Source organism: Hordeum vulgare, chromosome 2H (genome assembly GCF_904849725.1).
Source record: "Hordeum vulgare subsp. vulgare chromosome 2H, MorexV3_pseudomolecules_assembly, whole genome shotgun sequence".
NCBI lineage: Eukaryota > Viridiplantae > Streptophyta > Magnoliopsida > Poales > Poaceae > Hordeum > Hordeum vulgare.
In genome coordinates this window covers 635,646,918-635,665,457 of record NC_058519.1, presented here as the reverse complement: position 1 = coordinate 635,665,457, position 18,540 = coordinate 635,646,918, and the positions used below count along the sequence as shown (strand labels likewise).

At 41.3% G+C, this 18,540-nt stretch overlaps 1 long non-coding RNA gene across 2 annotated transcripts; it reads right to left on the bottom strand.

The window, feature by feature from the left end:
- Positions 1-16,969: 16,969 nt before the first annotated feature.
- On the bottom strand, positions 16,970-18,211 carry LOC123431040. 2 transcript variants are annotated; one of them, XR_006623011.1, is made up of 2 exons: positions 18,184-18,211; positions 16,970-17,063 (listed from the first exon to the last, which is right to left on the bottom strand). It is a non-coding gene; the product is annotated as an uncharacterized LOC123431040 (long non-coding RNA). The 2 variants fall into 2 exon arrangements; XR_006623012.1 differs by lacking the exon at positions 18,184-18,211 and adding an exon at positions 17,453-17,544.
- Positions 18,212-18,540: the final 329 nt, after the last annotated feature.

The window sequence follows — 18,540 nt, the reverse complement described above, 5'->3', positions numbered from 1 at the left end:
ATATCAATAGTGATGTTCATGTTGATGCTCAACCTAGTAATGATAAGGATGTGGAGATTGAACCTGTTGATCTTGATAACCCACAGCCTAAGGCTAAGAGATACGATAAGAATGACTTCGCTGCTAGGAAGCACGGTAAAGAAAGGGAACCATGGGTTCAGAAACCCATGCCCTTTCCTCCCAAACCATCCAAGAAAAAGGATGATGAGGATTTTGAGCGCTTCGTTGAAATGATTAGACCTGTCTTCCTGCAAATGCGTTTGACAGATATGCTCAAAATGTCTCCGTATGCTAAGTAGTTGAAAGATATTGTGACTAATAAGTGGAGGATACCTGAGGTTGAGATTTCCACCATGCTTGCTAACTATACCTTCAAGGGTGGAACTCCTAAGAAACTAGGTGATCCAGGAGTGCCCACTATACCTTGCTCCATTAAAGGCAACTACATTAGAACTGCTTTATGCGACCTTGGAGCCGGTGTTAGTGTTATGCCTCTCTCTCTTTATCGTAGACTTGAACTGGATAAGTTGACACCCACTGAAATCTCTCTGCAAATGGCCGACAAATCAACTGCTTTCCCTATCGGTATTTGCGAGGATGTACCTGTTGTGGTTGCCAACGTTACTATCTTAACAGACTTTGTTATCTTGGATATTCCCGAGGATGATGCCATGTCGGTCATCCTTGGAAGACCCTTTTTAAACACTGCGGGGACTGTTATAGATTGCAACAAAGGCAATGTCACTTTCCATGTCAACGGTAATGAGCATACGGTGCACTTTCCGAAGAAACAATATCGAGTACATTGCATCAATGCTATCGAAAAAACTTCATCGATTCTTATTGGGAGCTTTGAATGCCCTATACCTCCTGTCAAGATGAAGTATGATTTGCTTGTTGGGGAGATACACATCCCCATTGAGGTGACCTAGTGACTATTCGAAAATTCTCCGTTCTCTTTTGCGGTTCGAAAAAGTTTGACAAGGAGACTTGATCAACTTCATTGACGGATTTCTTTCGATGACCATGAGATGGATGAATCGAGGAGTCACAAACCTCTGTTCCAAGCTTTCACCTTCGGTTGCTTAGAAAAAAATGATAGGTTTAGTTTAGTTTTCCGTGTTTTCTGTCTTAGTGTCCTGTAGAAAAGTACCCGGAAAATAAAAGTTCTCCGAACATCCTGAAAATCAAGTATGATTTTTTCTGGAATTTTTGAAAAATAGTGAGACGAAGAGCTAGTATGGGGGATGCGCCAGTGGGCACAAGCCCAGGAGGCCCGGCCACCCCCCTGGCTGGGCCTGGCAGGCTTGTGGGTCCCACATGCACCCCCTCCACTCATTCTAGCTCATCCACTTCTCCTACTTCCAGAAAAATTCATTTTGCAGCTCAAACCCGTGTTCTTGCTCCTCTTGCTGGGATTTTCGATCTCCTTGCTCAAAGCACCATTCTCCGACTGGTTTTTGGGAAAATTACTCCTTGGTAAGTGACTCCTCCATTGGTCCAATTAGTTTTTGCTCTAGTGCCTTATACTTCGCGTATTTCTGCTACATTGGTGACCATGTTCTTGAGCTTTGCATGCTAATTCTAGCTGGTCCCAAGTAGTTTTGATGCGTAATATGGCCTCTAGGCACTTGTGGGAGTAGTTACTACGAGTTTAGTTGAGCCTTATTCACTTTTCCTTAGAATCACTAAAAAATTCAGAAATTTTCAGAGATAAAAAAGGGAAAAGATGAGGAGGTTCTTAAGAGGCTCTTCAAGCCGTGAGCCCAAGGATGATGGAAGTGAGAAGAAGCCCAAGTATCCGGTCCCTAGAGTTGCAGAAGTTCGAGCTTATGAATGGCCAAGCGATGTGTTCTTACGTGCCGCCGGACTTTATGAGGACTTCTATTACTTGTGGAGAACGCAGGCCTTACCGCCTTCGTTGAAGATAAGTGTCCGCAATACCTCCTCCTCACTAATATCTTCGTACAAAGCTTTAATTTCTATCCGAGGAAGAATCCTCATATGGTTGAGTTCAAACTTTATGAGATTCCCCATTGCATGTCACTCCAGGATTTTTGCAAAGTTTGCAAATTACCTTACGTTGGGGATATTCATGAACCTTGTCCATGGGACTTGGAGGCTTTCATCGATACATTTGCTGTAGGAGAGGAGAGAGGAGTGCCTTGCGCTAGAGCTGCTAGCATTCATTTTCCCGTGCTTCGGTACTTCTCATTATTTGTGGGAAAATGTTTGATTGGCCGTGGGAAAGCTGGGTCTCTTAGCTCCCCAGATCTTGCGGTCTTGTGCGAAGCCCTTTATAATGATAAAACTTATAGCTTGGGCGCTATAGTAGCTCAACGTTTGAACACTAACCATTCTAAAGGCGTTGTCTATGGAGGTATCTATGCTACTCGTCTTGCTAGACACTTTGAGATACCTATTAGACTGGACGAGGAAGAAGAGATTCCTTTTCCTAAGAAATATCTAGATTATGATAGCATGGTTAGCCATGACTTTCTTGATAGAGATATAAATAGAAGGATGATTTATAACCTAGTATTTAGTCAGGGTACTCGTGAGACTATTACTTTGCCTGCTCCTTCTTTGTTCAATCTTCATGCAGGCAGGTACATTATCATGCCCTTGGACATCTACGCGTATTGGGGCTTAGCCCAACCACAGGTGCCCGTGCCAGAGCCACCAGTCGAGTACCAGACGCCGGTTTATCAGTGGGAGCCAGAGGAGCTCACACAGCAGTGGCATCCTCAGTCCACTCCGGAGTACCCCGGAGCTGGTTATTTCCCTCCTTGGGAGTAGACCAACTTAGGCCAAAAGCCTAAGCTTCGGGGAGTACATGTTTGTCACCGACTTTACATTCTTTCTTATGCTTTCACTTTGTTCGTCGGTGTTCACTCTTTGCCACTGTATCATCCATGCTAGTTTATTTCTTTTTCTCGTTTTCTTTTCGTGTGTCTGTCTAGTTTGAGAAAACCCAAAAAGATTTTCTTGTTCTTCTTTTGCTTGTTGGGAGCTTTCCCGTGTAAATAGTTTTCTTTTTCTTTGGGACAAGGTAGAAGATCATGATTACAATGTTTAGTGGCTCTCGCAAGCATATCTGCTTATCAGTTAAAGATCCATATTACTTTGTCTTCTCCTTTGTGTTTGCCTGCAGATTCCAGCTTTAGTCCAATGCACGAGCACTCTTATTATTGTCCACATCATTTAGTCGTGCAAGTGAAAGGCAATAATGATGATATGATGAAGTGATTGAGCCGGAAAAGCTGGTATGAACTCGATCTATTTTCTTTTTGTAAATATGACTAGCTCATCGTTCCTGATTCAGCTTTGTTGTGAGAGAAACATGTTTGCAATGACAACTTAGAGATCATAGTTGCTGATGCCATGCTTAATTAGCTAGGAGCTGATAATGGTTTGTCTTGGATGCCCACATGAATGTTGAGATGACTATGATGTAGTATGATAGGATGGTATCCTCCTTTGAATGATTCAAGTGGCTAGACTTGGCGCATGTTGATACATGTAGTTGAAACAAAATCAACATAGCCTCTATGATATTCGTGTTCATGGTGATTTATGTCCTACTCATGCTTGCACTCAATGTTAGTTAATCTCAATGCATTTTGATGACTGTTGTCGCTCTCTAGTTGGTCGCTTCCCAGTCTTTTGCTAGCCTTCACTTGTACTAAGCGGGAATACTGCTTGTGCATCCACTTCTATAAACCCAAAGTTGTTCCATATGAGTCCACCATACCTACCTATATGCGGTATCTACCTGCCGTTCCATGTAAATTTGCATGTGCCATTCTCTAAACCTTCAAGAAATAATCTGTTTTGCATGCCCGAACCGCTCATGTGGTGACAGGGGGCTATCAGTATCTTCCATGCTAGGCGTGTTATCCTCGATATGTGTTTATTCACTATCATTCATGAGAAAGGGGCTGGTAATTAGAATGCCCGGTTCCATGCTCAAATCGAAAAGATAATTGCAAACAAAACTCCCCGTGGATTGATGTTGGTATGGACGGCACCCGAGTATTCGGCTAGTCGTGGAGTGTGATTGATTGGTGGTGGGGGAGTCAAAACTTTACTTTTCTGTTTGAGAACCGCCTATAGCATGTGTAGCGTGGAAGATGGTGAGAACTCTTAGTCATTGCGTTGACAATGAAAGCATGCCACCCAAAATTATTATCTCTGTTTTCAAAGCTTGAGCTCTGGCACCTCTGCAAATCAATGCTTCCCTCTGCGAAGGGCCTGTCTATTTATTTTCCTGTTGAGTCATCCTCCTCTTGAAAAAGCACCAATTAGAGAGCACCTCTGTCATTTTTATGCTTTGCTTTTAACTGTGTTGAGTATGACTGTAACTGGATCTTCTTTGCCATGAATTACAATGTTTAGTCAGCCCTTGGTCTTTGAAGGTGCTCTGCATTTATGTTTTGCGGTCTCAAAAAGAGCAAGCGAGATACCATCTGTTCGTACTGCTTCATGATTGTTTTGATTGAAGTGTTGACGTTTAAGACTTATTATTATTTGCTCGCTAGTTGATTATGCCATTGATATGAGTTTACCGTGAGACCTAGATGTCATTTGCTTTTGTGGCTTGCTTATGATCTTGCTGAAATTCTGGATATGAGTTAGGCATAATTGCAACAACAAAATCAAACAGAGTTCGTCAAAGTTTTCTTTTGTCTCTTTCAGTTTGTCAACTGAACTGCTTGAGGACAAGCAAGGCTTTAAGCTTGGGGGAGTTGATACGTCTCCGTCGTATCTACTTTTGCGAACTCTTTTGCCCTTGTTTTGGACTCTAATTTGCATGTTTTGAATGGAACTAACCCGGACTGACGTTGTTTCCAGCAGAATTGCCATGGTGTTGTTTTTGCGCAGAAATAAATGTTCTCGGAATGACCTGGAAATCTACAAGGATTTTTTGTGGAATATATAAAAATACTGGCGCAAGATTCAATTGGAGGGACGGAGCCAGGAGCTCACAAGCCCACCAGGCCCGCGCCCCCCCTCATGGATGGGCCTGGCAGGCTTGTGAGCCCCTCGGAGCTCCGCCGCCCCCAATTCCAGCTCTATTTATCCTCTTTCATCCGTAAAAAAATCAAGGAAAAGAGTTCACCGCGTTTTACGATACAGAGGTGCCACCACCTCCTGTTCTTCATGTGGAGGGCAGATCTGGAGTCCGTTCTGGGCTCTGGAGAGGGGAGATCGTCGCCATCGTCATCATCAACCTTCCTTCATCGCCAATTCCATGATGCTCTTCACCATTTGTGAGTAATCTCATCGTAGGCTTGCTGGACGGTGATGGGTTGGATGAGATCTATCATGTAATCGAGTTAGTTTTGACGGGAATTGATCCCTAGTATCCACTATGTTCCGAGATTGATGTTGCTACTACTTTGCCATGCTTAATGCTTGTCACTAGGGCCCGAGTGCCATGATTTCACATCTGAACCTATTATGTTGTCGCCAATATATGTGTGTTTTAGATCCTATCTTGCAAGTTGTAGTCACCTACTATGTGTTATGACCTGGCAACCCCGGAATGACAATAGCCGGAACCACTCCCGGAGATGACCATAGTATGAGGAGTTCATGTATTCACCAAGTGTTAATGCGTTGGTCCGCTTCTTTATTAAAAGGAGAACCTTAATATCCTGTAGTTTCCATTAGGACCCCGATGCCACAGGAGGGATGGTCAATAGATGTCATGCAAGTTCTTTTCCCTAAGCACGTATGACTACATACGGAATACATGCCTACATTAGATTGACGAACTGGATCTAGTTACATATCTCCCCGTGTTATAACTGTTGCATGATGAATAGCATCCGGCGTAATCATCCATCACCGATCCAATGCCTACGAGTTTTTCCTACTGGTCCTTGCTACGTTACTTTGCCGCTACTGTTGTTACTTTGCTGCTACTCGTTACCGTTGCTACTGCTGCTATCATACTACTTTTCTACTGATACTTTGCTCACACACTAAATCTTTCAGGTGTGGTTGAATTGACAACTCAGCTGCTAATACTTGAGAATATTCTTTCGCTTCCCCTTGAGTCGAATCAATAAATTTGGGTTGAATAAACTACCCTCGAAAACTGTTGCGATCCCCTATACTTGTGGGTTATCAAGCTTCTATCAGCCATTATAAGTAGCAAATAATGACCTGCTCATACATATATTTGTTTGTGTGTTCGTGTCATGCTTGCTTTCTGAATCTTGTTAAGACAAATGGTTATTTTATTTCAGTTTCAGTGTCTTTGCTCATATTTAAAGTCAAAAATAGTGGATTATTTTACCACATTTTCATTTGAGTTTCATTGCTCATCTTGTATGAGAAAAGCTTCAATATTTGGTTCTCGCTGACTGGAAATTTGTTGCTTCCTTATAACAGTCACTTAACTCAAATGGTGAGAGCAAAACAAGGATTTTGGATGCATATGATATTTCTCACCCGCAATTTTACCCCAAAAAAGGATTTTAGAAGCATATCATTCTAGAAAGAGGGAAGATATTTAAACTTATGCGCCTTCTAAAATCATCTTATTTCCTCAATCTATGAACAATAACTTGTATGAACAAAAAAAGGAGCAATATGCAGGGGCGGCGGCGGCGACAAGTAGAGCACGCAGCAGAGGAGCTACCGGGGGCGATAAGCGATGGATATGGAGGGTCGGACGAGGATGTGGGGAGCGCGCGGGGACGGCGACGGCGACAGTAGGGTAGGGCAGGTGTTGGGGAACGTTCCATGGGAAACAAAAAATTCCTCCGCGCAGATAAGATCTATCCATGGTGACGAGCATCTACGAGAGGAGAGATCGGGTCCACATACCTTTGTAGATTGCAAAGCAGAAGTGTTAAAGAATGCGGTTGATGTAGTGTTATGTCTTCGCGATCCAATAACGATCCATGCACTGAACTCCCGATGAAGTGCCGAACTGTCGGCACCTCCGCGTTCAGCACACGTACAACTCGATGACGACACTGCCTCCTTGATCCAGTGAGCGAGGGCGGAGTATTAGATGAGTTCTCCGACAACACAGCGGCTTGGTGGCGGTTGTGGTGGTGCTATCCCGGCACGGCTACGCCTAGCGTTACCGAAACTACAAACAGAGGAGAAAATGATCTAGGGAGAGAGAGGGGCGCCAAGGGCTTCGTGTGTGCTCTTGGGGCGCCCCCTCCTCTCTATATATAGGTGGAGGGGCGTGGGTAATATCCCCTACAAGACCTAGGGCGCAGCCAAGGGGGAGCAGGTGGAATCCTAGTCTCCTTCCTTCCCTTCCATACAAAGGTGGAGTTTCCACATTTCCCAAGTGCATGGGGCTTGAGGGACTTCTTCACTTGGCCCAATAAGGTCATGACGTCTCCCCTCAGACCATGCAAACCCTTGGGATTGTCTCAAAAAAAGCAAACCCTTGGGACGTGGTGGAACCCTCGGTGGACTTCTGGACTCCTCCGGAAGTTTGTGGAACCTTCTAGAAGCTTCCCGGTACAATACCGGAAAACCCAAAACTTTTTGGTAGACAAAATATGACTTCCCATATATAAATCTTTACCTCCGGACCATTCCGGAGCTCCTCGTGACGTCCTGGATCTCATTTGGGACTCCGAACGAATTTTGATTACTACCACACATAACTCATTAATACCAAATCGTCACCAAACCTTAAGTGTGGAGACCCCGCAATTTCGAGAACTATGCACACATGACCGAGACACTCTCCAGCCAATATCCAATAATGGGACCTGGAAGTCCATATTAGCTCCTACATATTCTACGAAGATATTCATTGGTCGAACCACGATGTCAAGGATTCAATCAATCATGTATACTATTCCCTTTATCTATCAGTATGTTACTTGCCATGATTCGATCGTCGGTATCTCTATACCTAGTTGAATCTCGTTACCGGCGAGTCTATTTACTCATTTTGTAATATAAGATCCCATGACTAACTCCTTAGTCATATTGCATGCAAGCTTCTTGTGATGTTGTATTACCGAGTGGGCCCTAGAGATACCTCTACAGTCTTAATTCACGCCAACCCAACAAACACCCTCGAAGATACCTTTAGAGCACCTTTATAGTCACCCAGTTACGTTGTGACGTTTGATACACATAAGACATTCCTCCGGTATCCGGGAGTTGCATGATCTCATGGTCATAAGAACACATACTTGACATGCAGAAAACAATAGCAATAAACTGAGACGATCACATGCTATGTTCATAGTTTGGGTCTTGTCCATCACAACATTCTCCTAATGATGTGATCCCGTTATCAAATGACAACTCTTGTCTATGGTGAGGAAACCTTGACCATCTTTGATCAACGAGCTCGTCCATTAGTGGCTCACTAGGGACAGTGTGTTGTCTATGTATCTAGACATGTATTTGAGTTTCCAATCAATACAATTCAAGCATGGATAATAAACGATTATCATGAACAAGGAAATATCATAATAAGCAATTTATTATTGCCTCTATGGCATATTTCTAACAGCGGGCCCAATGAGGGGAGCGGGGGACGGCGTCGGGGCAGGGCTCGGGGAGGCGACGACGAGGTCTGGCAGCCTCGCGTCGTCGAGGTGGTATCGGCGCCGTCGGGGGAGAGGAGGAAATCAAAGAAAGCACCTGGATTTGGAAAACTGCAAAGCCCTGCTTATATAGCCCCACCTTTAGTCCCGATTGGTTGCTCCAACCGGGACTAAAGACCCCCCCCTTTAGTCCCGGTTTCAGCCACCAACTGGGACTAAAGGTCATTTTCAACAGTGCAAAAGGCGGGAAGCAGAGGCCTATAGTCCCACTTGGTGGCTACAACCCGGACTAAAGGGGGGGCCTTTAGTCCCGCTTGAAGCCACCAACTTGGACTAAAGTCCTGCGGCGTTGGGCGGGTGGATGTTTATTCCTACCTCGCCAGTTGAGAGGCATCGAGAGTGGTTTATAGGCGCAGTTGCGCCAGCCCTCTCGAGCTCCTCTCTTATGCAGGCCTACCGGCCTAAACACACTCTCTCTACCTGTGGGCCTACTGGGCCTACTATGGGCCTCCATCGTGGGCCAACTAGCGTGTAGAGTTTCTAGTCGTATGCATGCCGTGGTGGCCTAGTAGGCAGCATTTATTCTGTTATTTTAGTTTACTATTAAAGATTTTAACAAAAAATAAACTTTATGAAAATTCCTTTTAGTTGATATTTTTTTGATTCTTTTTTTACTTCATTCTTTTTAGTTAATGTTTTACTTGATTCTTTTTAGTTGATTCTTTTCAGTTCATTCTCTAACAAATAAATACTTTGATAATTTTAGTTAATATTTTAGTTGATTCTTTTTAGTTCATTCTTTTTAGTTAATGTTTTAGTTCAGTTTTTAGTTGATATTTTAGTTGATTATTTTTAGTTAATTTTTTTATCAAATACATATTTTGCTAATTTTAGTTAATATTTTAGTTAATTATTTTTAATTCATTATTTTTAGTTCATTCTTTTTAGTTAATGTTTTAGTTCATTATTTTCATTCCATTTAGTTAATGTTTTAGTTGATTCTTTTTAATTCATTCTTTTTAATTAATATTTTAGTTCATTCTTTTTAGTTCATTCTTTTTAACAAATAAATACTTTGATAATTTTAGTTAGTATTTTAGTTGATTCTTTTTAGTTCATTCTTTTAAGTTAATGTTTTAGTTTATTCTTTTTAAAAATTAAATACTTTTATAATTTTAGTTAATATTTGTATGATTCTTTTTAGTTCATCTTCTTAACAAATATGTACTTTGACAATTTTAGTTAATATTATTTTTATTCTTTTTGGTTCATTCTTTTTGTATTAGTTTATTCTTTGAGCTAAATGATCCTGAAATTGAAAAGCACTACAAATGAACTCTGAAAAGGTTGAAAATTAGCATGGTATAATCATTTCATCCACATAGCATGTGCTAAAAAGTTGAGAGGGTTATGACAAAAATAGGATGTACTTCGTGTACAAAATGGACAATCACTTTCGATGTATGAGGGTTTGGGACAAAAACTCATGTGTTACAAAGAGATTTCATTTTTTGAACTTATTTCAACTCTAGACTTTTTGTGCGTTCAACATTCACCTTTCAAAGCCACATCATCAATTTTCAACCCTTTCTGATTTCAATTGGTATTTTTCATGTATTTACTCATTTTTTGAGCTAAATGACCCTGAAATTGAAAAACACTACAAATGAACTCTCAAAAGGTTGAAAGTTGGCATGGTTCATTTCACCCATATAACATGTGCTAAAAAGTTGAGAGGGTTACTACAAAACTGGATGCACTTCGTGTATAAAATGGACAATCTCTTTCGAAGTATCACGGTTTCGGACGAAAACTCATGTGTTACAAAGGGATTTTATTTTTTGAACTTATTTCAACTCTACACTTTTTGTGCGTTCAACATAAACCATTCAAAGCCACATCATCAATTTTCAACCCTTTCTGATTTCATTTGGTATTTTTCATGCATTTACTCATCTTTTTTGAGCTAAATGACCTTGAAATTGAAAAGCACTATAAATGAACTCTGAAAAGGTTGAAAGTTGGCATGGTGTCATCATTTCATCCACATAACATGTGCTAAAAAGGTAAGAGGGTTACAACAAAATCTGGATGCACTTCGTGTACAAAATGGACAATCTCTTTCGAAGTATAAGGATTTCGAACGAAAACTCATGTGTTACAAAGGGAATTCATTTATTTGAACTTATTTCAACTCCAGACATTTTGTGCATTCAACATGCACCATTCAAAGCGACATCATCAATTTTCAACCTTTTATAATTTCATTTGGTATTTTTCATGCATTTAGTGGTTGTTTTGAGCTAAATGACCCTAAAATCGAAAAGCACTACAAATGATTTGTGAAAAGGTTGAAAGTTGGCATAGTATCATCATTTCACCCACATAGCATGTGCTAAATATTTGAGAGAGTTACGACAAAAACTGGATGCACTTCGTGTACAAAATAGACTATCTCTTTCGAAGTATGAGGGTTGCGGACGAAAACTCATGTGTTACAAAGGGATTTCATTTTTTGAACTTATTTTAACTCTAGAATTTTTGTGCGTTCAACATGCACCATTCAAAGCCACATCATAAATTTTCAAACCTTTCTCACTTCATTTGTTATTTTTCATGCATTTACTGATTTTTTGAGCTAAATGTTCCTGAAATTGAAAAGCACTACAAATGAACTCTAAAAAGGTTGAAAGTTAGCATGGTATCATAATTTCACCCACATAACACATGATAAAAAGTTGAGAGGGTTATGACAAAAACTGGATGCACTTCATGTATAAAATGGACAATCTCTTTCGAAGTATTAGGGTTTCACACGAAAACACATCTGTTATAAAGGGATTTCATTTTTTTGAACTTATTTCAACTGCAGATTTTGTGTGTGTTCAACATGAACCATTCAAAGCCACATCATCAATGTACAACCCTTTGTGACTTCATTTGCTATTTTTCATGCATTTATTGCTTTTTCGATCTAAATGACCATCAAATTGAAAAGCACTACAAATGAACTCTGAAAAGTTTGAAAGTTGACATGGTATCATCCTTTCACCCACATAGGATGTGCTAAAAAGTTGAGAGGGTTACGAAAAAAACAGGATGCACTTCGTGTACAAAATGGACAACCACTTTTGAAGTATGAGGGTTTCAAACGAAAACTCATCTGTTACAAAGGGATTTCATTTATTTGAACTTATTTCAACTCCAGACTTTTTGTGAGTTCAACATGCACCATTCAAAGCCACATCATAAATTTTCAATCCTTTTTGACTTCACTTGGTATTTTTCATGCATTTACTTTTTTTATCTAAATGACCTGAAATTGAAAAGCACTACAAATGAATTCTCAAAAGGTTGAAAGTTGGCATGGTATCATCATTTCACCCACATAGCATGCGCTAAAAAGTTGAGAGGGTTACGACAAAACACTGGATGCACTTCGTGTAGAAAACGGACAATCTCTTTCGAAGTATCAGGGTTTCGGACGAAAACTCATCTCTTACAAATGGATTGCATTTTTTTGAACTTATTTCAACTCCAAACTTTTTGTCCGTTCAACATGCACCATTCAAAGCCACGTCATCAATTTTCAACCCTTTATAACTTCGTTTGGTATTTTTCATGCATTTACTGATTTTTTTGAGCTAAATGACCCTGAAATTGAAAAGCGCTACAAATGAACCGGGACAGAAGACTCACCTTTTCCCCGGTTCCAGACACGAACCAGGACTAAAGGGGTCGCGCGAGGAGCGAGGACCATTGGTCCCGGTTTTTGTGTGAACCCGGACCAAAGGGGTCAGACGAACCTGGAGCCTAGCCCGGCCGGCGCCCTGTCCTGAGGAACCGGTATTGATTCATAGATTGGTCCCGGTTCATAACAGAACGAGGTTTAAAGCTCTTTTCTCCCTTGGACCAAAACCATGTTTTCTACTAGTGATGCATCTCCCAAATGTAGAGGCTCGGGGTCGTCCTTCTTTTCAAAAAAAGACTACAAAACCATACATTTAACCGCCTTCAATCGACGCCACAAAACCAGTCAACACATGTGTCAATGTGAAATATGGTAGCCCCCTCGACTCGATATTGCAACTAGCTAGAAGATCTGGAGGGGACACACGAAACCTACTCCTGCTTGATTGTATTGAACTGATGAGGTGTATGAGGAACTATGATGAAGTTGGCATATCGAGGGATTGATTGCGACGCCTATTGACTTGCCTACCCTGAGCTTATAAAGGGTATGGAGACCTCTGCATTCATGAAGGCTATTAAATAAAATATACAACAGAGTATCTCATATCCTTATAAGTGTTCAACACCTATATGTGCCAACGTTCGTCCATATCCCCGAGAACTAAGGTAACTACTCACACATGGAGATAGCAAACATCATACGAATAGTGGTGACAAACATGGATGATAAATTAACACTTAGGGATCCACTAGGGTTTGGTATTACAACAAAGTGGAGCTGGGATGGTGATGAGGATGATGATGGTGATGGTTGATGCCGCCATATCCTTCCACAAGATGATGACGATGACAAAGTACTCCTTACTAACCCCCCGGTTGTCTTCCAAAGGCTAGGTTATGTTGGAAATATGCCCTAGAGGCAATAATAAAATGGTTATTATCATATTTCCTTGTTCATGATAATCGTCTATTGTTCATGCTATAATTGTATTAACAGGAAACCGTAATACATGTGTGAATAAATAGATCACAATGTGTCCCTAGCAAGCCTCTAGTTAGCTGGCTCGTTAGTCAATAGATGATCATGGTTTCCTGATCATGGGCATTAGATGTCATTGATAACGGGATCACATCATTGGGAGAATGATGTGATGGACAAGACCCAATCCTAAGCATAGCACTAGATCGTATTGTTCGTATGCTAAAGCTTTTCTAATGTTAAGTGTCTTTTCCTTCGACCGTGAGATTGTGCAACTCCCGAATACCGTAGGAGTGCTTTGGGTGTATCAAACGTCAAAACGTAACTGGGTGACTATAAAGGTGCACTATGGGTATCTCTGAAAGTGTCTGTTGGGTTGGTACGAATCGAGATCGGGATTGGTCACTCCGTGTGACGGAGAGGTATCTGTGGGCCCACTCGGTGGAACATCATCATGAGCTCAATATGACTAAGGAGTTAGTCACATGAGGACGTGCTACGGAATGAGTAAAGAGACTTAACGGTAACGAGATTGAACAAGGTATAGGTATACCGACGATCGAATATCGGGCAAGTTCTATACCGACAGACAAAGAGAATCGTATACGGGATCGATTGAATCCTTGACATCGTGGTTCATCCGATCAGATCACCGTGGAGCAAGTGGGAGCCACCATGGGCATCCATACCCCGCTGATGGTTATTGGCCGGAGAGGTGTCTCGGTCATGTCTGTCTGTCTCCCGAACCCGTAGGGTCTACACACTTAAGGTTCGATAACGCTAGGGTTATAGGGAATTGTTATACGAGGTTACCGAAAGTTGCTCGGAGTCCCGTATGAGATGTCGGACGTTATGAGGAGCTCCGGAATGGTCCGGAGGTAAAGATTGATATATAGGACGGATGGTTTTGGACACCGGAAGTGTTTCGAGCATCATCGGTAACGTACCGGGACCACCGGGACCACCGGAGGTGGCCCCGGGGGTCCACCGAAGGGGGGCAACGACCCCGGGATGTAAGATGGGCCAAGTGAGGGAGGGAACTAGCCCCTAGGTGGTCTGGTGCGCCTCCCCACTCAGCTCAATGCGCAGGGGAGAGGAAGGGGGGGGGGGCAAACCCTAAGCCAGGTGGGCCTAAGGCCCACCAGGGGTGCGCCACACCCCTCCTCCCCTCCTGGCCGCCACCTCCTGGCGCAGATGGGGGCTGCCGTGCCCCTTGGGGGTGGGAACCCTAAGGGCTGCACCCCTTCCCCTCCCCCTATATATAGTTGAGGTTTCGGGGCTGTTTTGCACACGGTTTTCTCTCTCTCTCGGGGTAGCCCTGCCCTTCCTCCTCCTCCTCTCTGCCGGTGCTTGGCGAAGCCCTGCCGGGAGACCTCGTCTCTCCATCGACACCACGCCGTCGTGCTGCTGGAGTTCTTCCCCAACCTCTCCCTCCTCCTTGCTGGATCAAGGTGCGGGAGACGTCACCGGGCTGCACGTGTGTTAAAAGCGGAGGTGCCGTAGTTCGGCACTAGATTGGAATCACTCCGAGTACGACTCCATCAACCGCGTTCTAGCAATGCTTCCGCTTAGCGATCTTCAAATGTATGAAGATGCTCTTACCCCTCTCTCGTTGCTGGTCTCTCCATAGGAAGATCTGAATATGCGTAGGAAAATTTTGAATTTATGCTACGTTACCCAACAGGTTATGTGTTCTGGAGTGATTTATGGCGGCTATAGGCGTATGGTCATTGATCCAATCACGCAGAGGTGAAATACTCGACCAGACAGAGTTGCCTCATATGACCGACGGGACGAGCGCACGCTCGTATCGTGCGTCGTCAAGCACTCTAGACTCCTATGTGAAGCCTCTCTCTTCTCCCATTAGTTTTATTCTTTTATGGAATTATATAACACATTAGTTGAGGTGATTTTATCATCATATCGTGGTGTTCTTTCCTTTTACTCCCAAATTTTTTTATTAGTGACAACCACGCGACATGAGACAAGAAAGTGGTGTGTGTTGTAAAATTCGGCAAAATCTAGCACAAAAGAAGAGAATTCATCAAAAGGCAACAATCTTGTCCGATCTCAGAGTATAATGACATATTTGAGAAGAAGATAAAAGCTAATCCCAGTTGAAACATCAATGGTTCGAAGGAAACATTGGTGGGAGGAATGTTTACAAATCTGTCTATTGCGAGGTGCAGTAGACCAAGAAGATTGTCATTGATGACGTGAGGGACTCAATTAAGGGACAATACCCTTAAGTCTTTGGCAACCGACAGGAAAGATTGAACAACAATCCAGCACTACAAGAAATAAGGTCAATTATGGCTCCCTATATTGGTCATTGATTCGTCATTGTTGTTGTTTATTGACCTTTTTTTGACCAAATTTAAAAGGTCAACAGTTGGCCGTCAAGAATGAACAAACTTGACCTTTCTAAAATTTTGGTCTTAGATCTCTATTGGCCAAAATTTTGGTTTGGTCATTACCTATTTGTGTGAGCCACGTAGGATCTGACGTGGCTGTGCTGACATGGCATTGCTAGTGACCAAATGAAATCATCATAAATTTCACAGCCCAATTCAATAATCTAGTCTACATGGGCCTCCACCAATACTATTTTATTATTAAAAATGTATAAATTGTTTAGGCTGATGCATTATTTTACCAAAAGCATGTATATCTCAGGATAGACCAATTAAAAAACAAGTACACAAGAATAAAATATTGCAAATTAGTTGTATATATTTCATTTCAGTAACACATCACATGAATTACAATACATCATCCATCGACTCCTCTACACATAAAGGTTCAAGGCCCAACAAGTGCACAACATAACATCAATGATAAACGAAGCTTCTTGTTCTCTTCTCCCGTCATGTCCTCTACTTCTTTTGGGTGCTTCAGATCATCCTGTTTATTCAAATAATCAAACATAAGAAAGCATACAACTTCTCTCAATGAAGGTACGATAAAATACATGTGAATCTTTTTTTATTCTAATCTTTACGTCTCTGAATAATTGTCTATTCTGCTTCTAATCACCATGACGTCAAAAATGCATGCAAAGTGTGCGTGCACCTGGTACAGAATATTATAATGTAGCATATATGTTTGCATTTATCGCACAAGAAAGAAGGCATACAGAGATAAGGTATGAAATATACATGAAGGCCAAATACCACAGAAACAATTACATATTCTTTCCCTGATACTCTGAGAGCATAAGCTATTCGGCTCAGAAAAGAACAATGAAAGTAGGCAGTGGCGGAGCCAGCGCCCGACCACCCGGGCACTTGCCCAGGCTCGATGGCTGTGAGACAGCTTACATACATGATAAACAGTGGGCAGATTCTACCGTGCGTCTTGGTTTACGTGGGCAACATCCATGCACGTATGATTCTCAAACAAAAGGTTCATGCATGTATGTGATAAACAATGGGCTACTTAATTAGGCCTACTATAAGCATCTAACCAATATTCAACCTCCTCTGTTTTTAAATATAAGATCTTTTAAAGATTTTACTACAGAGTATGTATGAAACAAAATAAGTAAATAAATATTTTAAAATATATCTATATACATCCTTATATAGATTGTTCCTACATAACTAGTTCTTCCAAAATAACTAGTTCCTACATTTCGATCTGCAAAGTCAAAGATGCTGCATTACAGGGAGTAATCGATCATATATACTCCTCTCTAGTATGAAGATTAAACAAGACATGGCAAGCTTGCAAACTACCTCCAGCGTTACTGTTAAAGGAGTTCCACCTCATTCGATCTGCAAATTTATCTCCTTGTCAACGCTCTCGTCAAGCAAGGACTCCATAGTGAGAAATTTTGTTACAACCTTTAAATAGTTAAGAACATCGTTGAATAAGAAATTAATGTGGTATGCCAAATTAAAATAACATGGAAAATGCATCAGTGAAAAGAAATATAGTGAACAACAAGCAGCCAAGTTTATAAAACATGATGATTTTAAATGACAGTATGGTTTATACAACAAGGAGCCAAATTATGCTAGAGTACAAGTTTATACAGCAAGGAATAGTGCATAAATTTGGAGTATGGAGTAAATGACAGTACTTCAAAAAAATATGGAGTAATGCATAAATTTGTACTCTAGCAAGTTTACTGCATACTCAAGTTAAATTCAGTTTACTCTTAAATGACAGTAACTCAGTTTATTGTTAAATGACAATACTCCAGAAAGGAGTGATTCAGTACTTTGATTACCTTGGACTAACACTGATCATGCAAACATCAACACCCATTGTTGAAAACAGCAATCCAATTATTTGTCCTTTTCTATCGGTAAGCAAGTACAGGCCCTGAACCGAGTTGCACTTGGGGTTATCTAGCTGATGGATAAGCTGATCAGCCTCACATTTCACTTTCTTCCTCCTTTGCTATCGACTTGGGTAATCTAGTAGATTTCCATGCATTGTTGGTTGGTGCGAAAAATAACTAACCCAACAAAGTCTCATGTGGCTCTAGATTAGCAGTAAGTCTGTCAATATGTTGGTCAATATGGCAAGATTTTGCGAAAGGAAGTTGGCACATATATCGTGTGAATAACTACAAAAGGAAGTTAATTTTTTCTTAGAAAACATAAAAGAAAGTGAGAAGCAGGACGAATAGATAAACTGCATTTGATAGGGATGACAGTAAATTCAGTTAACTATTGTGTCAAAATTCAGTTAACTGACTTTTAGAGTGAAATTTTAGACTTGCTTGCAATAAGAAGTACACTTTATATTCAGAGCAGGATACAAAACTGATTTTTTAGCAAAATAACTAAATCTGTTCAGAAAGATTCAGTTTGACAAAATCTTACTCTAAATTTTCATCGTTGAGATGATTGCACAGTGGTTGTCAGAGATATCTCTTGTTGCAAAATCTTGCTCTAAGTTTGACAAAATTCAGCTGCAATTTCAAAAGAATAAATAGATGAGCAAGTAATTCACTTTCTGCAGACAGAAGATCTTGTGGGTCGACCGAAGAGAGCAAGACGTCTTAGTTGCGCCCCTCGTCCTGCTACTACCCTCCTTCCCTTCCAGATCGCTGTGCTGCTCCAGGACATTGCCTCTGTCATACTTCTCATTTGACCTCGCAAGGGGGAGCTGAAAGTGTGTTATATTAACTAGAGGGGGGTGAATAGGAGATTTTTAGAATTTCATCACTGAGGAGATTCCTCTTGAGGAAATTCCTCACTGATGACTAACTTACAGCGGAAACAGTTGCGGATCAGACGTGCAAACTTTCACAATAGCAGTATTACAGAGTGAAGAATGTGAAAAACAGATTACATAGTAAGCAGGCAT